Below are 23,690 nucleotides of genomic sequence, written 5' to 3' on the forward strand. Positions count from 1 at the left end.
TGTGATAAATAAACCTCTTAAATCTTATCTACGGATAACCATAAGAGTTCCCTATGCATACTGTTTATGTTCGTTGTTAGGACTAGTCTGGCAGCTCTGTTCTGGGTCATTTGTAGTTTCCTCTGTGCACCGTCAGATGCAGAGGACCAAACAGGTGAGCAGTATTATATATGTGATCTGGACCACGGTAGCATATTAATCACACGGTATACGATGTTTGCAGGTACTGCAGACCATGGCTGCAGCTAACTTTATTGCCATAACAACATTGCCCAAAGCGGCATGAACTGTCACCTTAAGAAGTCCTCACCCCCTAGAGGGCAGGAGTGGGAAAGGTGACGTAGTCAAAACACCCACAGCCACATACATCACAAGCAGTAGTCCAGGTGGCTTAAAACTAATGACTTAATGACCTGTCCCAGAATATGTGCTGGAACATAAGGAAGGCATTTTCTTGCCATATAAATGCTGTTGTAAATTCCCCAGTATCTGTTATGCTGTGTGATATTATTTCCAGTCAGGCACTTCTTGACAGCCCAGGGGTCCTATTATTTCTAGTCAGGCATCTCTCTGGACAGCCCAGGGGGTCTTTAGTGTGGTTAAATGCAGGGGCCATCTTGCCGGCACATGTGTTCCAATGGTGATGGTGAGAGAAGAGAGTAAGTTACCAACAGCGTGCATTATGTTAGGTGACTATATATATATGATTGTGACTTGGTTTGTTACTTCGTGTTATGCTCCATCAATCAATTGTGCTAATGCTAGTGATGGCGAGATGAAGCTTCATGAAGCATTGAGGCTTTCCATCCAATAGTACCACACATGTGTTGAAGCTTCATGGTGTATTTGCTCTACTGTGCCATCAAGTGGACAATAAATGTAGAACAGGCTGCGTGATTATAATGATACCATGGCTTTGGTGTGTGAAGCTTTGATGTGATGATGATGCCATTCAATAAACAAATAATATTGTGTCTGTTTTTCTGACAGCATGATAGCAGGGACAGAGGAGAAGTGCTTGTGTTACTACAACATTCTATTCTTTAATATAGTGTGTTTTTCTATGATGGCAGGGACAAGTTCTTGCTTCATACATTTTTATTCAGAAAAAGCAACTCAAAATCGACATGCCATCCTGCATTTGGATCATACAGATGTGATCAGATTAGGCACAGCAAGTTAGACATTACAGCAAGTTTATATGTAACGGAGATGATATGGTCACCTTTTTTGCGTTGTGTTTAACTTTCTTCGATGCCCCGAGGGAGTTTAGAACCCGGGTCTGCCGCGACACGGGCGACAGGTGACAGCACAGACCGCTACACCAAGGTGAATTCACACTTAATGACGTATAAAGTGTGTCTTTTTAAGTGGAGTGAGTTTAACTCGCAGTACCGCTACTCGCCAGTCACTTCACAACGCTTGAAGTCCATCGTGACTGACAGTGCCTCGCGCTACCATCTGTTATATATAGAGATGTTCCGAAGCTAAACGTCGGCTGTTGTTCTAGAAAACCTCTGTCGTCAAAATCAATGGCGGACAAAAGCAGTAGTAAAAAATGTATACACGCTTGCCGATTGGTGGTAAACGCAGAGGCGGGTGCAAGCGGTGTGTGACGTAATTGGCAGAATCGACTGTCAATCAAAATTTCATTGGTTGAGACAATAGTATCTCGCTGCAGCCCAGCAGGTAGGCCATGCTGGGAGAACTAGTATCTAGCTGCAGCCCTGCAGAACATACTGGGAGAGAGATAGTGCTATTTCTTGATGTTTCCTTTTTTTAAGTAAGTAAAGAGGCCTATGTTCATATCGGTGAGCACAATTTGTAAGACAAATATACAGTAGTTTCATAAAAAAAAATTACAAATATTACAAAAAAAAAACAATTTAAAAATTATTTAAAAAAAATATTTTGCCACAAATATCGGTATCGGTATCGGCCGATTGTGTTAGTTGAACAATCGGTATCGGTATCTGTGGCAAATTTTCATATAGGTTCATCCCTAATTTTTTGTAATAACTAGAAAGTAATGGTATTTATTCAACAACAGGTGATTGTATAGATTTGTATTAGTATCTAGAGCTGCCGCGGTATTGATATTTTCCTTACCGCACAAATTTGCTTGTGTACACTGAAAGCTCCGTGGGCATAGCTATGTCCGAGGGCTTGCAGCAAGCCAGAGTTTAACACAGTTTCAATCAATCAATCAATCAATCAATAACAACATTAACCAGACTCTCGTTGTGTCTATTCTGCTAAAGCTAACGTTACCTCTCATTGTGTCTATTCTACCAAGCAACCCGGGTTTAACGTTACCCCTCGTGTATATCTGCTGACGTTAGTATTAGGCTAATAACAACAACAAACTTAACACATCAGCGATCTTGTTGTGACACTAAACTCTCCGCTCGGTGGTAAATTGGGTTGATGTCGGTTTTGTTTCATCAATAAATGAGGCAGAATACACAGTGAATCCATCCTTTTGTTTATTGCACTTGGTGCTGTCGCAAACAAATCCTGAATGAAATGCATCCTTAGCGAGGCAGTAAAGATGGCGGCTTTCTGTTTTTGTTCAGAGGCTCCAACGTGTGACGCGTCTCTCTTCTGACCAATCAGTGGTCTGCAATGTTTCACGTGACTTTTCTGGTACCACTTCTACCCAATAGGGTCGCTTGGAACCGAGTAGGGTATATCTGCAGAGCCGCAAGCCCAACGTCTGGGCGCTACTTTATTATTATTATAAAAAACAGCGGTGATGCGGTATTCAGCCAACTCTGCGGTGGGCGTGATGCAACAGCGATACCGCGGTAATGCGGTTATCGCGGTAGCTCTATTAGTATCATTAATCAATGAGTATGGGGCTGCAGCACTGCAGATATACCCTACTCCAATGATCCACACGGACATTATTCGTTGCTGCACTTGCTTCCAGAAGGCTCCGTTGAAGTAGCAGAGGATCTGTTGTGATTTTTGCACAATAAATATTCAACATTCTCTTTTGAGACTCTGCCTCAGACTCTTATCATTTGGCACTAAAAGCTAAACATTGTCACCGATATGGCTGTCCGCAACATGTCATTAATTGTGTACACGAGGTGGTTCAGTGACGACACTAACGTGAGCTAGGTTAGCTAGCATGATCTACCGGGAGATGGAAAGACTAACGTTACTGGTGAAAATGTGATTTACGTTGGAATACTCCTTTGCCAACTTGCTGTACTTTGCTTGCAGGTCTGCAGCCATTATTGCTGGATTATGAATAGCCCCAACTTTAGCCAAGGTAACGTTATGGCTAAACCTTTAACGTTAGTTAACGCTAGCTTTCGGTTAGCTGTTCAATGCTAATAACACCACCAAGCGAACCCATCAGAGCTCCCCGTCAACAGCGCTCTGTCGGGAGGATGGCATTTAAGAAAGTATCTGCTGTTAAAATGACAAACAGCATTGACACTTTAATTCAGGGTCGGTTAAACACACGTTTGTTTTATAATGCTCACAGCAGACCGCAGTGTTGTTGATAAATTACGTGGTATCGGAGCGCAAAATTAGAGGGTATTTGCCGATACCGATACCAGCATTTTAGGCAGTATCGGCGGCATTTCCGATACTGGTATCAGTATCGGAACAACTCTAGTTATATATATATGTTGGGATTATTAGGATACACATTTATTTGTCTTTCCCAGTACTCTACGGGATTCTCCAACGCAAAGAAACTCGTAATGAATTCCTATGTCGACACATTGTGTTGCGCACCAACCCCGAAGCCATTTCCTGAATCAGTGACGCGGACCGAGGCTTCGGACATCATCACATACTGATACACGCCTCGATACACGCTCCACTTAAATATGCCTGGATTACTTGACACAAGCATCGATGCCTCGCTTCAAACGTCACATCACTAGCTAATGCTAATATGCTGAATAGCATCCTTTCAGTTGTGTGTATTCTGAATACCAGCATTTACCTCTGCTAATTATTAGGGGTGCACGATATTGATTTTTTTGACCCCGATATCGATAACTTTCTGCTCCTCAAGGTCGATACCGATAACCGATCATATATATATATATTTATTGTATTATAATTCTTTTAATGTATATTCCTGTAGTTTTGACCTAACTAGATTTATCATGACATGAGCGTTACTACTATGAACAAAACAAAGCCAAGAGAACAGTTTTGACTCTTCAAATGAAGTGACTATATTTATTTTTCAAAATAAATATAATTTGAGTCAATCACAAAATTCACAATCCGTCAATGTCATTAACAATGCGTTTCCCTGAACAATGAGTGAACTAAAAACCAACAGGTATTGTGCTTTGTCAGGACTCAGCAGATAAAACATTTGACGCTATAGGAGAGGAGACGGTTGTGGTCTTGGTCCATGAAACAACTATTACTTGGCATTTATAGGACAGCACGCCTCAAAAAGAATTTAATAAACCAAACAAATCATCTCTGTCAAACATCTTTAATTTGGCAAACGCCTCGTCACTCGGTACAAGCCGCGCCGGTTCCTTTGCAGCTGGCTTTGGATTCGCAGCAGCTTAGCCTTTAGCTGCTTGCACGCCGTCGTCGGATTTTAATACACCATCGTAGCGGTGGTGATGTTTCAGGTGACTTATTATTAGGTTGGATGTGTTATAGCTTGTTGCCCCTTTCCCTCCTCGTGGAACTTCTGCATTTGTTACAAATAGCAATCAAACTGTTTTCCTCTGAAACTTTGAAATAGTCCCACACTACCGACGACGCCATCTTTGTTTACTAACATGAGAACTCCCTCTTCCTAAACCACACGCTATCAGTCGTACCATAGTACTGGCAAAACGGGAGGAGCCTACAGTAAAAACAAACGCCCTTCATCCCAATCCACCCAGACCGGATTTTTTTTACCAAAAAATTTATTATATTATCGGAGCCATCAATAATGTTATCAGGTTTATCGGGATGACGTCATAATTGCTGATATCGGCCTGATAATTATCGACCCGATAATTATCATGCATCCCTACTAGGGCTGGGCGATATGACGATATTATATAAATATCGGGTACAGTTCATTAACGATACACTTTAACGTATCGTGGATATCGTGATGTTTTGCCCAAGAGGATTGTGCCGCGTCAATCTGGTCCACACCCGTTTGAACAACGCCGCCCCCACACACACACTACTGCATCAAAGTTACTACTTATTATTAACAAAGGCATTAGTTTTGTGGCATTAACGTTATATAGTTACACGTTCAATAACATCAGCGTATTTACCCAAACATAGCAACGTCCGATGACGACATAGATAGCAAATAGTGATGCACCGATGTGAAAATTGTGGCCGATACCGATAACCGATATTAATATTGCTGTTCTGGCCGATACCGATATTTACCGATGTCGATATCTCTGTATAGAAAACACTTTGATAATCAAATAAAGAGCTATTTTCCAAAACGCATAATTTTTTTTACTTTTGTAACTTATTTTCAGAAATGACTGATATTTTATAACTATTTAAGGCCAAAACATGTAAAAAGAAAAAAAAAGATAAAAAAAAAAGAAAAAAGATTTTTTTTTTTTTTAATATCGGTCCTATCTTGATATGGACCGATAACGATGTGTAAAAAAAACGGCCATATCGGCCGATATTATATCGGCGGCCGACATATCGTGCATCACTAATAGCAAACATTACTGTTCATATCTCAGCCCGTGCTGAGTTGTGCGTGCCCATTCTGCGGTCTGTTAATAAAGTTTTCAATCAGACAGATGTATGGAAAGGCTTTTATTATAACATCCGTTGCAGTAAAATCATTATGCCTCGTTTAAGTCATGCTGCGGTGTGCTGGTAATCACTCGTCGGCCGCGGGGAGCTGTTGTTGTTGTCGTTGAGCTGAGCTCTCGTCAAAATCAATGGCGGACAGAGCGGAAAGTAAAAAACACATAGCGCTTGCCGATTGGTGCTAAGAACAGCAGGGCGGGTGCAAGCGGTGTGACGTAATTGACCTTTCGCAAAGCCACGCCCCTAAATGCCTGTTGTCCAATCATATTCGATCACGTGTGTGGCTCAATGTGTAGGTCCGACATCCGACAAGCTTTTCTTTGTGTTCATGCATGCAGCCCACTGCAGCGTTAACTTGGAATCCATTGCAAAAATGGTGAAGCGTTGTGCTTATGGTATTTGCAAATCCGACAGCAGATATCCCATAAGCTTAGAGGGGGGGGTGATATTTTACCCGTTTCCTAAACCGAAAACCCGAGAGGAGAGATGCCGACAGTGGATAAAGAAATGCGGCAGACCCCATGGCCAGCTGAATATGGCGAATATCAACAAACACAAATACGTTTGTTCCAAGGTAAATACGTGCTAACGTAGCTAGCTTACTATATATATACTATATACTACTAGTATCCACAATGAGGAGAGCTACTAAATGGTAAATAGTTAGGTAAGGTTGGCCTTGTGTTCACCTGGCTAACTTGGGTACTAACGTTATCTAGGTAAGGTTGGCCTCGTGTTCACCTGGCTAACTTGGGTACTAACGTTATCTAGGTAAGGTTGGCCTTGTGTTCACCTGGCTAACTTGGGTACTAACGTTATCTAGGTAAGGTTGGCCTTGTGTTCACCTGGCTAACTTGGGTACTAACGTTATCTAGGTAAGGTTGGCCTTGTGTTCACCTGGCTAACTTGGGTACTAACGTTAGCTAAAATCACACGACTACAACTGTAAGCTGTGTGCTTCTAGGTCGTGTTGACCATGTATATCACTTGATGCATAATAATGTCTGAACAGCTGAGCCCCTGTATTAGTCTACCTGTGGTCAAAGTACAAACAAGAAAGCCAACAGGCAATCACTCATTTATATTTTGCTGTCATCTTTGTAGCATTTTGTGCATGGAAAGCCTACTGCCGACTTCCCTAATCCTGTTGCACAAGTGGGCAACCCAACCCCCACAAAGGAACAACAAGGTGGATGCAGAAAGTCACCAAGGAAACGGTAGTTAACTTTAGACAAACTACAACATTTAATGCCTCTTGTGATTGTATTGTTTTATCCCAAAATAACACAAATTATGGTTGTACAGACTCATGAAAACGTTGCAAGAGGCATCCACGTCCAGGACCATTGAGGAAACCCCAGAAGAGACTCTGTGTGTGATTTTCAATGGTGAGTAATGATTTTCAAGTTTCAAGTTGTTGTATACATATATACAATACAGAGTGAATGAGAAGTGTGTGTGTTTTTCATGCCCTGTTTGCTTAAGCAGCAATTTAGCAAGTAATAAATTAAAGGTGTCATAAAGCTACGTGGGGAGAAAACAACTAAATTAACACAATGCCTGCATCGAGTGTGCAATAATTTTTCCCGATCCGATCTTTTGGCAATGCAGTAAGAAAAAAGAAAAGAGAGAAATTCAATCAAGTTGACCCTTAATTTTTTTTTTTATTATTATTTAACAGTATCCAACAATCCATTATATCCAACATGGATATAATAGCTTCTTTTTTTCACTTATTGCAGCATTGGATAAAAATTCAAACCTAAATAAAAATAAAGCTTATCAGTGGTGCACCACAAAATAAATAAACTAATAAACTAAAACAAATGAGATGTGCAGAATAGTGCAATAACAAAGGTAGTGCGCTTCACAAGTACAGTTACATTCAGTCATAAATAATAAAATATCAAATTCGTTTAGTGCAGAATAACAGCCATTCTGATTAACAAAAACACACAATTTACTCCATCTGATGTGATCTCTGACCCTAATGGCAGATTCATTATAGTTTCAGGAACTCTCTATTCCACAAAGGTAGTCCTAGTCAACGTATATGTTCCCAATTTTGGTGACACGCATTTCATCAATGCCATGTCCATCATTTGGGAAGCTCTTAAAGCTTTTCTCCGTGGAGAAACTATTTCTAACTGTGCTCGACGTAATAAACTGCGCAACAGCAGACGCGCTGAACTTTCAGACCAAATTATTAAATAGGATTATTTATATTCAGTCTCTCCGACACCATCACTTTATAATGAAAGAGTGACTCTACAGACGGAATTTAACCTCCTTTCCACCAGCTTCTACTCAAATCACGCCAGTCCTTTTTTGAATTTGGTGACAAACCTATAGTAAAGTGCTGGCACTACAGCAAAAACACTGCACCGCTCAGAACTTGATCACGCAAATTAACTCTGCCACTGGAGAGATCTATACGGACCCATTGGAAATAAATGGTCAATTCAAAACATTTTATTCTTCACTATATACCTCTGATTTTATGCTGGATTGTAAAAATCAAAGTAAAAAGCATCAAGCTTGCTCTTCATCTGCTCCCATTTAGCTACATTAAAGTGTATTCTTTGTAGGTGGTAGTCTGCTGCACAGTGCACATAGAAATCACACCATGACATACCAGTGAGCCCGAGCTGCCCTGTTATCTGATAGTGATACTCGTGACACTCTTTTAGCTGGTAGCTGCCATCTGCCTGCTTTAAGAGGTAAGCACACTCAGTGAAGCTTTCCTTGGATGGACACTTAATTTCTAAAAGCCCATAGCTTGGACTCTCTCCTATTTCTAAGACCTTACGGTCAGGTGATGTACCGAGGTGTGGTGCCTGCGGATTCACAACAAAACCACATGGATACACTTGGTTTCCTGTTAGCTTTGTGTATTGCGTTGCTGCTATGGGCTCTAGTGCTGTACCCCTTTTCATGGCCTTGGTTTGTAGTACTGATCTTTTGTACTTGAGGCTTACAGCAAGTGTTTCATGGTCTGCTCTCCTGGAGCAGATTCTTTTAAAGGTGCTTGATGTCAACCGATCAGATCGTGCAGTAAACCACAGGTTGTTTGTGTTTTGTTCTCTGGTGTCACATTCTAGGGCTATAGATTCGGGTAGGGAAATGGCCACTCTGTTGTAACTACGCGTGCCATTTTCATCCAAGACTGTGCACAAAGTTGTCGGCTGGGATGGTAGAGGAAACCCAGGGAAGTCATCTGGTTGACTGACAGGCGGCGCTTCAGCAGAAGGGGCTCCCTTGTTTAATAGGGGAAGCTGTAAAAAAGAAAAGATGGGATCAAAATGCTATTAACATGTAAATATGTGTCTTTTTCAGAGACGGTGGTGCCACCCCTCCTTTCTGAACAAGGTCAACTGGAAGGGGGACCAGAAGAACAGCAGTCCACAGAAAGAGAGAAGAAATTAGAATTAGAAAATGGTAACCTGAAAGCGATGCTTGCTTTAAAGGAAACGGAGGTAGAAAGGCTGAAAGCAGACAATGGCACATTTAGAAAAGGAACTCTCACACCGGAACTTCTCCAAAACAGTGACATCCGCCAAATGTTAGCATACAGTACTGGGTTCACATATGAACGATTCAACCAACTGTGCACAATATTTGGCATTCCAAGTGATCCATGTGCCACTCAAATAAATGTCCCCTTAAAATACCAGCGGAATGATTGGCAAGTTGTTGAAATGCCCCTGCGTAGCCAGCTGTTATTTGTTTTAATGAAACTACGCAACAATGAAGACTTGAAAAACCTTGCCTTTAGATTCAACATAACCGTGCAAAGTGCAAGTAATCTTTTCAACTCCTGGATTCATTATATGTTCGACGTTTTGGGTGCAATACCAATTTGGCCTCACAGAGATGTCATTATGGCAAATATGCCAGACGCCTACAAAACGGATTATCCATCAACATTTGCAATATTGGATTGCACTGAACTAAAAATGGAACGGCCTACCTCACTGGTGTTGCAAAGTCAGAGCTATTCCAGTTACAAAAGCACAAACACTCTTAAATCGTTAGTTGCCTGTGACCCCCGTGGTGCTGTGATTTTCTCTTCTGCACTTTTCACAGGCTCTATGTCTGACAAGGAGATAGTCAGAGAGAGTGGTCTCATCCCACTACTGGAGAAACTGATAGAAATTGGCCATCTGCAAAGAGGTGATGGCCTAATGGCCGATAAGGGATTTTTGATAGACGACGATATCAAGTCTATCGGACTGCAGTTAAACCTGCCACCCTTTGCGAGGTCTAAGAGGCAAATGCCATCTGGAGATGTGCTCACAACTAAGCGCATCGCAAAGCACCGCGTTCATGTTGAAAGGGCCATCGCTAAGATAAAGAAATTCAAAATGGTGTCAGACCGAATCCCCAATACTAGGTTGGGGAATATAAGTCAGATCTGGTATGTGGTGAGCGTGCTCTCAAACTTCCAGCCACACATTCTCAAACAGTGAGGGCACCGGACTGTATAAATCCTTGTATAGCGCGTGGGCCCACCTCGGTTGGAGGTACCTCCTAGTCCTGTACAAAGAGTTGTGTTGAGCGCTGCCGCCCCAGCGTTATGGATGTTACATTCAGAGAGAAAATTGGAAAACTTAACATTGACATGATGGCATCGATTTGAATTGGAAGTATAATTTACACATTTTAGTTACACCCCGGCGAGTTTACCCAGGTCACTAAGATCCTCCAACCAGGCTCGGCTGGTCCCCCCCCCGCACCAGACTCAAAAAGAGAGGCGATCGCTCCTTCAAGGCCGTGGCCCCCAAGCTATGGAACCAGCTTCCCCTGGAGATCCGATCTGCCCCCTCACTGGAGACATTTAAGGCCCGTCTAAAAACCCACTTCTATTCCCTGGCCTTCAATAAACCCCGATTCTCCCACACCCTAACTCACACACTCCCATGTAATTTTATCCTGCCCCCTCCCTCTTGTATCTCTTATTATGCTACTGTCCTGCTCTCTGAATGTACTGTCTTGTCCTGCTGTGCCTTTTTATATTTTTGTATTTGTGTATTTTATATTAGGACATTGATTTTAAGCTCTGATTGTACAGCACTTTGGTTGGCTCTTGGGCTTTTAAACGTGCTATATAAATAAATTACTTGACTTGACTTGACTTGGTTCTTTGTTATTTGAAATTTGTTATATACATTTATTATTAGAACGGCTTATACATTTATTATTAGAACGGCTTAAGGCTATATATGTACTTGATGTTTGTTTGTTAAGTTGCATATTTGAAATAAACTTCAATGAAATAAAATATAATGTGTATGCATCAGAGACTGGCTTCTTGTGTTTAGCCAAGAATGTTTCTCGTTGTGACATAGATTTAACAATAATTCTGCTTGCACCTTGATATGATTTTCATTCCATTTATTTTTGTGGTTCTTAGCACTGCATTTTGAGGAAAAACGAACTTTTGTTTCATAGTGGCGTTTCAAATTGACACTATTCACAAGAGCTACCGTTTCTACATTGGTTTGGTGCTGGTTGGAGGGAGGATGAACGCATATTTTATATACAATGTACAGGTGGTTAAACTGGGTACAAAATATACAAATTAATATGTATGTGTACAGAGCTGTATTATATAGGGGGGGGTCTTATTTTATTCCATAATTATACAAGTTTCTCACCTGGTGGCTTAGGCCACAGGATATGTCATGCCGCAGACTTCGACCTCAGGTGCGTGTTCTGCTGCAAGGTAGCTTATAGGCGCGTCTGTCATCTCTTCCATGAGCTTGTAGGTATTTGTACCTAGTGTTTGCCTAGACACAAAAATAGCATTATTAGCAAGAGCATGACTGGTAAGTATGGAAATATGCAGTACACAGAATGGAATAACTTACTTGTTGTGGGTATAGTTGGATGTTATAGGCTTCCGCTTACGGTTGACCTTGGCCTTGGCTACCACCACATTGAAAATAGCTTGTCCAGTTATTTTCTTCCCTCTGGCTTTGTGCCATTGTTGAGGTTGGCTTGTGGAGGAAATCTCTTCTCCCTTTGCACGCCAAATGTCCAGTGTGTGCATCAAGCCAACAGTGTGTGAACAGTACCCCGGCATACTGTAAAAAATTATTATTTTAAAAGATCAGCTTGGTGGCATGTTTATCCAAAGCAACTTACATGTTTTGTACAACAAGACAGCGTGTAGGCTCTTTTTTTATTTTTATTAAATCGTTTACCAGTCAACATCTAGTTATTCCTTTTTCATTTCAGATAATCATTGAAGAAGGTCTACAGCTCTACCCTGTGGGCTTACTGAGCCTGTATAATAGCTTTTATATTAAAAGTATAATGTCGCACGTCATAGAAAAGTTGTCGTATGTTTACTTGTGTTCTGTAATGGCATTGAGACACAACCCGACTCATTTATTGTACAAACATTAGCTAGCTATCTCATTCATTCATTCAGCTTGATAGGATGATCATTCAACATCATCCAAGTTGTCCTTAACGTTAGCCATTTGTTGTCGTCGACTAACGACGCACTTCTTCAATCATTATCTGAAATGAAAAACAATAACTAGATGTACGATTTCAATAGCAATAACAACTCGATATTACAAAAAGCAGAACGTACCCAGCAGTACATGAACAAGCTTGGTCCACAATATTCTGCTCGTCGAACTTAACATAGAGCTCGTGTGGTTTCTCACTCTTGCACTGTGATCTGTAAGCTAGTGCTTCTATCGTGGTTGTGCCTCCCTCTTTCTGCATCTTAATGCTGTGGATATATCCCTCCATGGCATATTGTAGCCCCTTTTGTCGGGACCTGGAGGATATTGCGGCGTTATTGCTCCAAAATGAGTCTGTTAAGGCGACTGATATGTTACGGAGAACCTCCATGATGTCAACACCTGTTGAACATATCCGGTATTGTGCCGCATTCTGGCTCTTAGCTTGTCGGACGTAGCAACAGTAACCAAGGGGGGCGTGGCTTTGCGAAAGGGCAGACTCGACTGTGAATCAAAATTATTCTGTTGCCGGCTGAACAATGGAATGAATGAAAACGTTATTAACGATTGCAGAATGGGTACAATACAGTACAGCTCAATACAACAACAGTGGACTGACTGGAGGATGAAGACCAGAAAAAGACTTTCGGCTTTTTTACATAAGGGTCCTCCATTTTCAATTCATCAAAACATTTAGAGACATACAAATATACAGTAGTTTCCGATAAAATGCTAAAATGCTATTGATTGATTGATTTAAAACTTTATTAATATATTGCAGAATGGGTACAGTACAGCTCAATACATACAATTGTTAAGGGGATGCAGACCAGAGAAAGACTTTCGTCTTGTTTACATCAGGGTCCCCCATTTTCAATTAACACTTTGATCGCCATGGTTAAAATTCATAATTTACCATCCCTCGCCAGCTCTATTTGTCTATGGAGAAGTTCCCCTTCTTTGCAGGGCTATAACTTTTAAAATTTTATTGCTAAATTGACATTATCATGGCCCATTCAAGGTCCTATATGTATTGTTCAGGGTGTATCAATGTTATACTTTTTCATTCACATATTCATACTAAAATACGGTCTAAAGTATAAGTATGTTTTTATCGTTTTCTGCAGCTTTCTTCAGAACGTGATTTATAGCTCTAAATGCATTATATTGATGATCAAATACAGTTTGATAGCAATCGGCGCGAGATAAAAAATGTCAACTGGACGTGGTCCTAGAAGTTACTACGTATCATCTGATGTTGACCGGATGGGCGAGGGGGTGTTTATAATTCTGTGGGCAACGTTATACCATTCATCTAGTGTGGGTCATATGTTCATCAGATCAGTTAGTATAGAAGACGTTAGAAAATAACGTTGAAACTCACCGTGGCTTCCTCGCGCCGCTGGCAGATGAGCGTGGAACAGAATTTTTTCTATTATGGGATGGAGAAATGCCCGATCCATTTCCAGGTTGTATAATAGTATATACCACCAAATCATGTTGTTTTTTCGAGTTATTTGCACCGATCGATGTTCACTGTGTAAAGACGGAGTCTCTCTAACGATAGCGAGTGCCCGGACAACATATGGATGAGCACGTCCGGTTCAAAGTATCATTTCCGGTTGGCGATCTGCCGATCGGCCACCAGATGGCGCTCTTGAACCGCTAGAGAGTTGAGTGGAGCTTTTCAGTGTATCTCAGGGCTCCGGAGGGGAAATATGATTTCGATCACAGATTTTTGAAATATTGATATCAAAGACGAGTTACGGCATCTTCGGCAGAATGAGCATGGCTAGGAATGACGTCTCAACTCGTCATCGGCAATCATAGTGTTAATCATATTTCATATCTAAATCATATAATATCTCATTGCTAAATATATGCAATATATAATCTAATCCAATAATCTAAATCTAATATATAATATAAAAATGCTAAATGCATGGGTATTTTATTTTGTCTTTAATGTTAGCTTTAAACTCAAATACATTCTTGGTAAGCCTCATAATGAATTGTTTGGGGGAAAAAAGAAAAACATTGTGATGTGTATCGTGTATCGCCGAAAGGTCAGAAAATATCGTGATATCATATTTAGGCCATATCGCCCAGCCCTAATCCCTACTAATTATTGTATGTTCTGCTTATGTGTTGCAGAAAACCACTCAATCATTCTCTGCTAGATTCACTCATTACCATTCTCATCCTCGTGTGGATGCTCATTGTTCATTCATCCTTTACAAACTGGATGGAAATCACCTGTACTGAAGAAACCTTATCATCCTAATTAAAATACAAAGGACTGTTCTCTCTGTGTCCGCTCTCTGACCGGAGTTGCCGTTCTGGATCAAGTGGGTCCAGCACAAACATTACAAACATTATATCTTTAATAAATGCCATTACTTAGCCAATGTGTCAATGTGCTCTACCCATGTCAGTTGACTATCTATTATGACTCCCAGTAATTTAACCTTATCAACCTGTTGTATGGGTTCACCAGACAAGTGCAGACTCAGTGTAGGATTGGCTAATAGTTTGCAGGGCTCCAGAGTGCAACTGTTTTGGTCGCACTGTACACTAGGGGTGGGAATCACCAATTTCATCACGATACGATACGATATAGATTCTTTGGACAACGATACGATATTTTCCGATATCACAAAGTCTGCCACGATACGATACGATTCAGGTGCCTGCAATCTATATGAGACGATATTATATGCCCATTTAACACAATCAGTAACATTTAAACCAACAAAAAAAAAGGCAATGGAAATATCATTTGACATTTTTATTTTTGATCTCTTCCAGACATTTAAATGAAAAACAATCAATTGTTTTTAATACAAATAGACCTCCTGTTCACTGTTTTTGGTTCGTTTATTTTTTTTCCGATATTAATATCCTATCACAGCGCTGTATTTTGGCTGGAAAAGGCATATTGGGAGTCAGAAGGTGCAGTACCGGACATATCCTGTTAGTGGGGCTCGAGAATGCAGTAACCCCCCCTCCTTCCCAGTCCCTAGTGGACCTCTGCTGTCCTCTCTATCACTCTATCAGCTTAGCTTAAATAGCTCACGCTAACGCAATGTTAATTTCTGTATTTAACGCGACGTGGGCATAAAGGAATGGCGCGGATGGAAAGCATGTTAGATGTATTTGACCCCTTGTGGGGGGAAAAAACAACAGGCACTTCGGGCAAAATAGGCGGACTCTGAAGCAATGCTGTCTAACGTCTACACACGCTGAGCTGCGCTGAGCTAATGTTGTTGTTGCAGCCGGGCGGATATGCTCACGAGGGGATTTTCAAAATAAGAGTATCGCAATATGAATCGATCTTTTTACGTTGCATCAATCCTATTTGATAATTGATAATAGATCGATATATCGATCTGGATCGATGTATTACTGTACACCCAAAAATCTGTGCAGTGCGACTGAATATTTTCCCTTGTCGCACTAGGGCATAACAAAAAATATTGTTTGGTTCCTGTTGGTTGTCAGTTAAGGCCATGGGTAGGTAGGGAATTTATTTTATTTTATTTTTTATTTTATTTTTTCCCACGGAGACTATGGATAGGGAATTTCTGTATTTAATTAAAATCTTCACAACAACAACATGTACTCTGCCAGCATGTTTAATATCCATAATACTAAAGGTTTGACTAAGATTTGTATCTTGTTAAAAAAAAAAAATCTTTTTTTTAACACTTTGATCGTCATGGTTAAATTCATAATTTACCATCCCTCGCCAGCTCTATTTGTCTATGGAGAAGTTCCCCTTCTTTGCAGGGCTATACCTTTTTAAATTGTATTGCTAAATTGACATTATTATGGCCCATTCAATGTCCTATATCTATTGTTCAGGGTGTAGCAACGTTATACTTTTTCATTCACATATTCATACTAAAATACGGTCTAAAGTATAAGTATGTTTTTATCGTTTTCTGCAGCTTTCTCCAGAACTTGATTTATAGCCCTAAATGCATTATATTGATGATCAAATACAGTTTGGTAGGAATCTGTGCGAGATAAAAAATGTCAACTGGATGTGCTTCTAGGAGTTACTACGTATGATCTGATGTTGACCGGATGGGCGGGGGGTCGTTTATAATTCCGTGGGCAACGTTATATCATTCATCTAGTGTGGGTGATATGATCATCAGAGCAGTTTATATGGAACACGTTAAAAAAAACGCTGAATCTTACCGTAGCTTCCTCATAGCGTTGGGCGATGAGCGTGGAGCAGAGATATTCCTATTATGGGATGTAGAAATACCCGATCCATTTCCAGGTTGTATAATAGTATATCCGTCCAAATCATGTTGTTTATTGAGTTATTTGCAACCGATCGCTGTCTCGTGTTATCAAGATGGAGTCCCTCTAACGATAGCGAGTGCCCGGACGAAATATGGGTGAGCACCACTTCATCCACATAACTTCCTGTTGGGCGATCTGCCGATCGGCCACCAGATGGCGCTCTTGAACCATTAGAGAGTTGAGTGGGGCTCACCAGTATATCTCAGGTCTCCGGGGGAGAAATATGATTTCGATCATAGATTTTTTTAAATATTGATATCAAAGACGTGTTACTGCGTCTTCGGCAGAATGAGCATGGCGGGGAATGACGAGTTACGGCGTCTCCAGCGATTAAAGTGTTAATATATAATATATTTTTTTAAACTCAGAAAATAAATTGGGTCGCACCTAAATCGGCAGGGTCGGTCGGCAACCGGAACCAAACCATTCTTTTTGTTAGGCCCAGTGCACCTCACATTCCAGCAGGTCTGTCTGTGTGTACGTGTAGCATCTTTCCCCCCCGTCAGGGCTCTAGAGTGCGACTATTTCACTCGCATTTGCCCCTAAAAATAGATATGTGCGAATGTGCAAGAAATGGTTTCGCGTAGTGGGCGTGTCAACGCACAATTGTCATTTCATAATAGACACAGAGCAGAGCGGACCTTCAATTCTAGAAGCTATGACATCTAGCTCGAGTCTTCAACCCTGCATTTGACAGCTGTGTGACAACTTCTCTTGTGAGTCGCACTGTTTCTATGTGTAATGTAAACTCCGCAAGCAACGGGTCCAATTGTCAGAACATGCTTTTCATCCTCGCCATTCTGGAATGTCCACGTTGTGCTAAAACCTTAACTAATGTTGGCTGTTAGTGTTAACGCTAACTAAGCTATCCCTGGGAACGTTCAGAGGCATCCAATAGTGAGGGAAGTGGGGGCTAAGTGAATAAAGATTATAATTAATTAAAGAATTGTCCATGTTTTGTCATCTAATCATATATTTCATTACCTTTCCTATCAAAGTCAAAATGTTGGTATCGTGACAACACTACAACATACAAAAGCAGCTTGACAACCAATATCCTTTGCGTCTAGTAGGCATTGGCCAATGTGTGATTTTGGTGGTATGTGCTATTGCACAGATGTGTGTCCCTTAGTATCCTTAGTATGCACATGCACACACAGTATAATACGCATGTAATAAATAGTTTTTAGCCAATAGCCAGACAGCAGCATAGATCACCGGCGCAGTCATGAGCAGTCGCATTACTGAGAGCTCTCGCCAAAGAACCAAAACAACAAGGTTTTGGGCACATTTTCTCCTCCTGCTAATATGGATTACGGACTCATACCTCAATTCATCAATGAAGCAACATCAAACAGAAGTGGAGAGAAGTGAAAACGGATTAAACGAGACTCACAGTGACTTCTACCTTCTCAATGGCTCGGAAAAGAAACATCTTGACGTCGGAACGGCGGCTATACACACGTTACTAAGAGCGAGCCCGGTACGTAAAAACGTACCCCCGACTGGCAGATTGGACCGTAGGACCATGATCATCCTGGTTCTGCTACTTTCGGGAGACATTCAATTAAACCCAGGCCCGGTTTTGACCAGAACTCAGGCTAGAAGACTTGGTCTGGCAACGCAAGAAGCGATGGAGGTTCCCATCGCGACCAACAGCATCAACAACTCAACCCGCGGCTACATCCACAGCGCGGACGGCGACTCTCCCCCAATGACGCCTCAGCAGACGAGCACACGTGAGGCAGAGACGAAAGGAGGTGAACGGAGGGTCGAAACCATGACGACCAACTCGACGCGGGATTTAAACATCTCGACGCCCGATAGCTGGCTAGCCAGCAGAGCTAACAGCGAAATCATCCAGGAACGAGTCCTTTGTTGTACCAGCACGGCGCGGGACCCGACCCCCCCCTCCCCACTTCCCACACTGGTTGAAGAAACATGGCTTGGTTTCAAAACCAAATTTTCAACAATACTAAGAACCACCAGGGTAAAAAATCACGCTGAGCCGTGGATGCACTCCGAAATACTGGCCGCTATGAAAACCAGAGACAAAAAATTCTCTGAGTTTCGTAAAAGTCAGTCAAAGCTTACCAAAAGCACGAGCAGTGAACTCCAAGCCCACGTGACTGAACTCAAACTAGAAAGAAACAGACTAAGAAACAACGTAAACTCCATGATCAAAACTGCAAAAAAAGAATTTCATCAATGACAAAACTGAGGAAAACAAAAACAAACAACGTGAACTTTGGAAATTACTCAATAATCAACTAGGCTGCAGTAAAAAACTTAAAACCAGATTCTCAAACATAAACATAAAAACGGACAACACGCTCATCACAGACAAGCTGGATGTAGCCAATTACTTAAACATTTTCTTCACAAACATAGCTACAACACTGGTAAACAAGCTACCCTCCCACTCAGGGCTTTATGGGGTAGAACACATAATAGCTTACTACAAAAACCTAGGGGTCCGCAAGGACGACTTCAAGCTGGAAATGGTAACAACAGATGAGGTACTCAAAAAACTGAGCGCCCTCCAACCTAACAAGGCCACTGGCCATTACAACATCCCCTCCAAATTCCTCAGAGACTCAGCAGCCGCCATCACCCCAGTCATCACACACATAATAAACCTCTCCATAAAACAGGGACACGTCCACAAGGACTTCAAAATTGCGAGGGTGACCCCTCTGCACAAAAAGGGTAGCAAATTAGACCCAGGCAACTACCGCCCTGTTTCTATTCTCACCTCCATCTCGAAAGTCATGGAAAAAATAGTCTACGAACAGGTCGAAAAGTACCTAGCGGAAAAAAATCTGGCTTCAGAACATCCCACTCCACTGACACATGCCTCCTCTATTTGAACGACCACATCAAACAAGAGGTGGACGCGGGCAAATACTGCGGCATGGTCATGCTGGACCTACAAAAGGCCTTCGACACTGTCAATCACACCATTCTGATTGACAAGCTAAAAGCAATTGGTTTTGATAGTCTATCAGTGAGCTGGATGCAATCCTACCTTGAGGGGAGGGAACAGATGGTGGAGGTAAACGGTACCCTATCCCCCCCCCCCCCCCCCTCACAGTGAGCTGTGGTGTTCCACAAGAAAGCATACTAGGACCGCTACTGTTCCTAATTTATGCAAATGACATGTCGTCAGCTTGTGATTGCAACTTGTTCCTGTTTGCGGACGACTCAGCCCTGCTGGTCTCTGACAAGAACAAGTTACAGGTTGAAAAAACCCTCAGCTCGGAACTAGGCAAAATATGCATATGGCTTGCTGATAACAAACTATCATTACACATGGGCCATTCTCTTCAGTTCAAATAATAAACTCAGCAAGACCGACGGCTTCTCAGTTACAGTGGGTGACAATATTGTCACAAGGAAAGATGAAATTACCTACCTGGGTTCCATCCTAGAGGCTAATCTCTCCTGTGACAAAATGGCATCCAATGTAATAAAAAAGGTCAACCAACTAACTGGATTCTTGTACCGGATCTCCTCTCTGGTAAACAAGAATACCCTGAAGACTCTGGCAGGAGCACTCATTCAAGGGTAGTACGACTATGCTTGTACCTCATGGTACCAAAGCACCTCAAAGGCGCTAAAAACAAAATTACAAACATCTCAAAACAAACTGGTCAGACTACTCCTTGACCTTACTCCTAGAACCCACCTCACCCCTGCCCACTTTGACAACCTAGGATGGCTTAGAGTAGACAACAGAGTACAGCAACTTGCAATGGGCCTGGTCTACAAGATACACTACACGACCAAGGAACCAATGTACATGTCAAAATATTTCCCAAAGGTCAGTGAATACCACGATCACAACACCAGAGGGAGCTCCACAAATCATGTTAAACCCAGATTCGGCTCAAACAAGGGACTAAACACGTTTCGCAATTATGCCACATCAATGTGGAACGCCCTACCCAAAGCTGTAAAGGAATGTGAATCACTACCCACTTTCAAAACCACTCTCAAGGGACACCTACGGGAGACTGCAATTCGAAACTAGCCGCTGTAAATGTCCTAACCCAACCCCCTCCAATGTACAGTAATTTACCTAGTATGGTTGTCAATATTCCAATGTGCGGTTTTGCTTGTTTGTACAGTGTATCCCCCCCCCCCCAACCCCTTCCAATGTAAATTACCCAGTATGGTTGTCAATATCCGAATGTACCCAACCCCCCCCCACACAACCCCACTAGCCTACATATTCATGAAAGTTTATGTAGGTGCCTAAATGCCTAGTCTGGTAATTAAGAGTAATTTCAGTTAATAGAAAAGCATTTTGGCCCTGTATTTCATAGGATAAATAGATGGATATTATTATTACAGAAGTTAAAATGTTAAGACAATCCATGTCTATCGGTAAGAATGATTTCTTTGTTGTTAGTTTGTTTCTTATGTGATATTTGGCTTATAGGCCGAGGGACTTTTAGTTTGACAGGATAACGGTGATGTCATTGATTACTGTCAGCTGCGGCAAGGTGACAGCTTTAGTTTAGAAAGAAAACAACGCAGATGGTACCGGTGGTCAGGCCAAGTGATGAGAGAGTGGAGCCAGACAGTTTTTAGACCTCTCTCTATTTCCCTCGATAAACTTTGTTAATCTCGCTGCTCTATATATAATTAGGAAACAAGAACGTGTAACCCGAGTTGGACATTAAATAGTTGATACTACGTCGTGGTCAGTGCTTTCTTGTGCGTGGATATGGAACGGGAGGATTCAAAGTTTGAGAGCGTCTGAAGCTTATGGCATCAACGAGTTTTGGATACTACATTTTGTCTAAAAACTTGCTCATTAAAAACGGAACTTGGATTTGGACAGGCCTGACTGGAAAAAGGAACTTTTCGCGGAACGAAAGAAAAAACAAGACGTCAACAAGTAAGCTGTATCTTGTATGATTTGCCTGAAAGAAGACGTCAACCAGTAAGCTGTACTATGCTGTATCTTGTATAATTTGCCCGAAAGTGCCGTATCCCATTGGAGCTATAACTAACGTTACAGAATATGCCATGGTCAATGGAAAAAAGCATAATAGCTTGAGGTCTGGATTGAAAGTAAAAGTAATTAAACGCGCCTCTGGCTTGCGCGCTCTCCCCAGGTGACTGACATTTTACTAATTGTGGAAAGCGACTGCCGACCGGTGATTCAATAACTATCAATATGGAAGGAATGGAAGTCAGTGGCAAAAGGATAGTAAAATTGACGGAGAAAGCCATGCAGGAGCAAGCTGCTAAACGTGAAAAGGCACGCAAACACAAATTATCAACGCTAAATAACATGATGAAAGAAATAGTTACATTAAAAGGAAGATGATGCAAACGTCAGCATTGTCAATAACAAAATGCGTGTTGATTTCAGTCATTTGCAACAAGAGCTAATACAAGTCAAGACTGAACTGGGTCGTTTATGAAGCTGATCAGAAGAATTTTGAGCCTAAAATTGAATCACTGAATTTATTCTTCTGGAAATGTGAGGAATGGATGAAAGAGGTCACAAAACGATCTGAACCGGCTGAAGATGGTAACAATCAGGAAAAACCTATGGATACCAAATCTAAGTCTGGAACAGTAATAAGTAGATGCTCATCAGGCTCTCGCTCAACAAATACAATCAGACTGACTGCAGAGATGGAGCGAGCGGCTCTACAAGTAAAGGCCACCGCTTTAAATGAAAGGTTAGCTCTTGAGCAGGAAGAAGCAGACTGGTTAGCACAAAAACGATGCAAGGAGGCTCAACTACAAGCTGAGGAAGTGAGGTTTGAAGCAGAACAAAAAAGAAAGCTAGAAATACATGCAATGAAGACGGCTCTCGCTGAGTCAGATGCAAAAATGGGAGTTCTGGAAAATTATGAATGTACTACATCAAATGACAGGACTGTCTTAAACATTGAAAAGACAGATGAAAGAGAAGAGAGGAACTTCCAACCGCTATATCAGCGTGCCTCACCACCTCCCCCCAGTAAACCAGAGGACGTGCAGCTTCCAGCAGCACCACTAACGACCAGCATATTAAAAGCAACAAAAAGGGAATTCAATGAAGGATGGGAGCTTCATAGCCTAAGCAAGGCTATCTCCCAACAGGCGAATGTCACAGAATACCTCGTGAAGAATCACAAAGCTTCATTACTTCCTGAGCTCACCATTCCAACATTCACTGGTGACCCTCTAGAATACAAGACATTCATCAGATCTATGGAACATGGAGTTGAAGACCGCACCAGTGACAATCGTGACCGTCTACAGTTTCTGTTGCAGTACACAAGTGGACAACCACATGAGCTGGTCAAAAGCTGCATTCACATGGAGCCTACTGCAGGCTATACCAAAGCAAAACAAATGCTGAAACAGTTCTTCGGCGACGACTTCAAGATAGTGGAAGCCTACATCAAAGAGGCTCTGGAGTGGCAGACAATCAAGCCTGAAGACGGTGCAGCATTGCAGTCATTTGCATTGTACCTCACAGGCTGCTCCAACACAATGACGGATATAAGCTACATGGAGGACTTGGAAAACGCATCCAACATAAGAGCGCTGGCTAATAAGCTACCGTACAGACTCAGAGAATCTTGGAGAAGACACGCCTGCGACTTACAAGAAAGAACCAACAAAAGGGCAAGGTTCAAGGATTTCGTAGACTTCGTCAACAAGCAAGTTAGAAACGCTCTACACCCGCTCTACGGAAACATAAAGGACAACACTACAGCCACAAAAGAACCAAGTCAACAGAGAACAAAAGAATACAAGACAAGGACACACAAGTCACAAAAGGTGTACGCTACAGCAGTTGACTCCCCCAAGGCTGAAATGACTAGAGGCATGAAGGAGAGCGACGAACGTGCAACACCAAAGACTCCAACCGCTGCAGTGGACGCAAACAGCAAGCCCTGTGGCTATTGCAACGGAGAGCAGCATACCCTTACAGTTTGAAGAAAACTCAAGAGCAAACCACACAAAGAGAAGATAGACTTTCTAAAAGGCAAAGGTCTATGTTTTGCGTGTTTGAAACATGGTCACATGAGTAGCAGCTGCACAGACAAAGTGCAGTGTCAAGAATGCTCTCGACAACACCCCACACTGCTT

At 41.8% G+C, this 23,690-nt stretch overlaps 1 protein-coding gene across 1 annotated transcript in view; it reads right to left on the reverse strand.

Moving 5' to 3' along the window:
- The window catches only part of LOC311234596 (uncharacterized protein), a gene marked incomplete at its 3' end in the record, with an annotated part of 99,844 nt that overhangs the window by 37,312 nt on the left and 38,842 nt on the right, over nucleotides 1-23,690 (reverse strand). The window lies entirely within an intron of this gene.

This window comes from Notolepis coatsorum (assembly GCF_963971535.1).
Source record: "Notolepis coatsorum genome assembly, chromosome: 9".
Lineage (NCBI taxonomy): Eukaryota > Metazoa > Chordata > Actinopteri > Aulopiformes > Paralepididae > Notolepis > Notolepis coatsorum.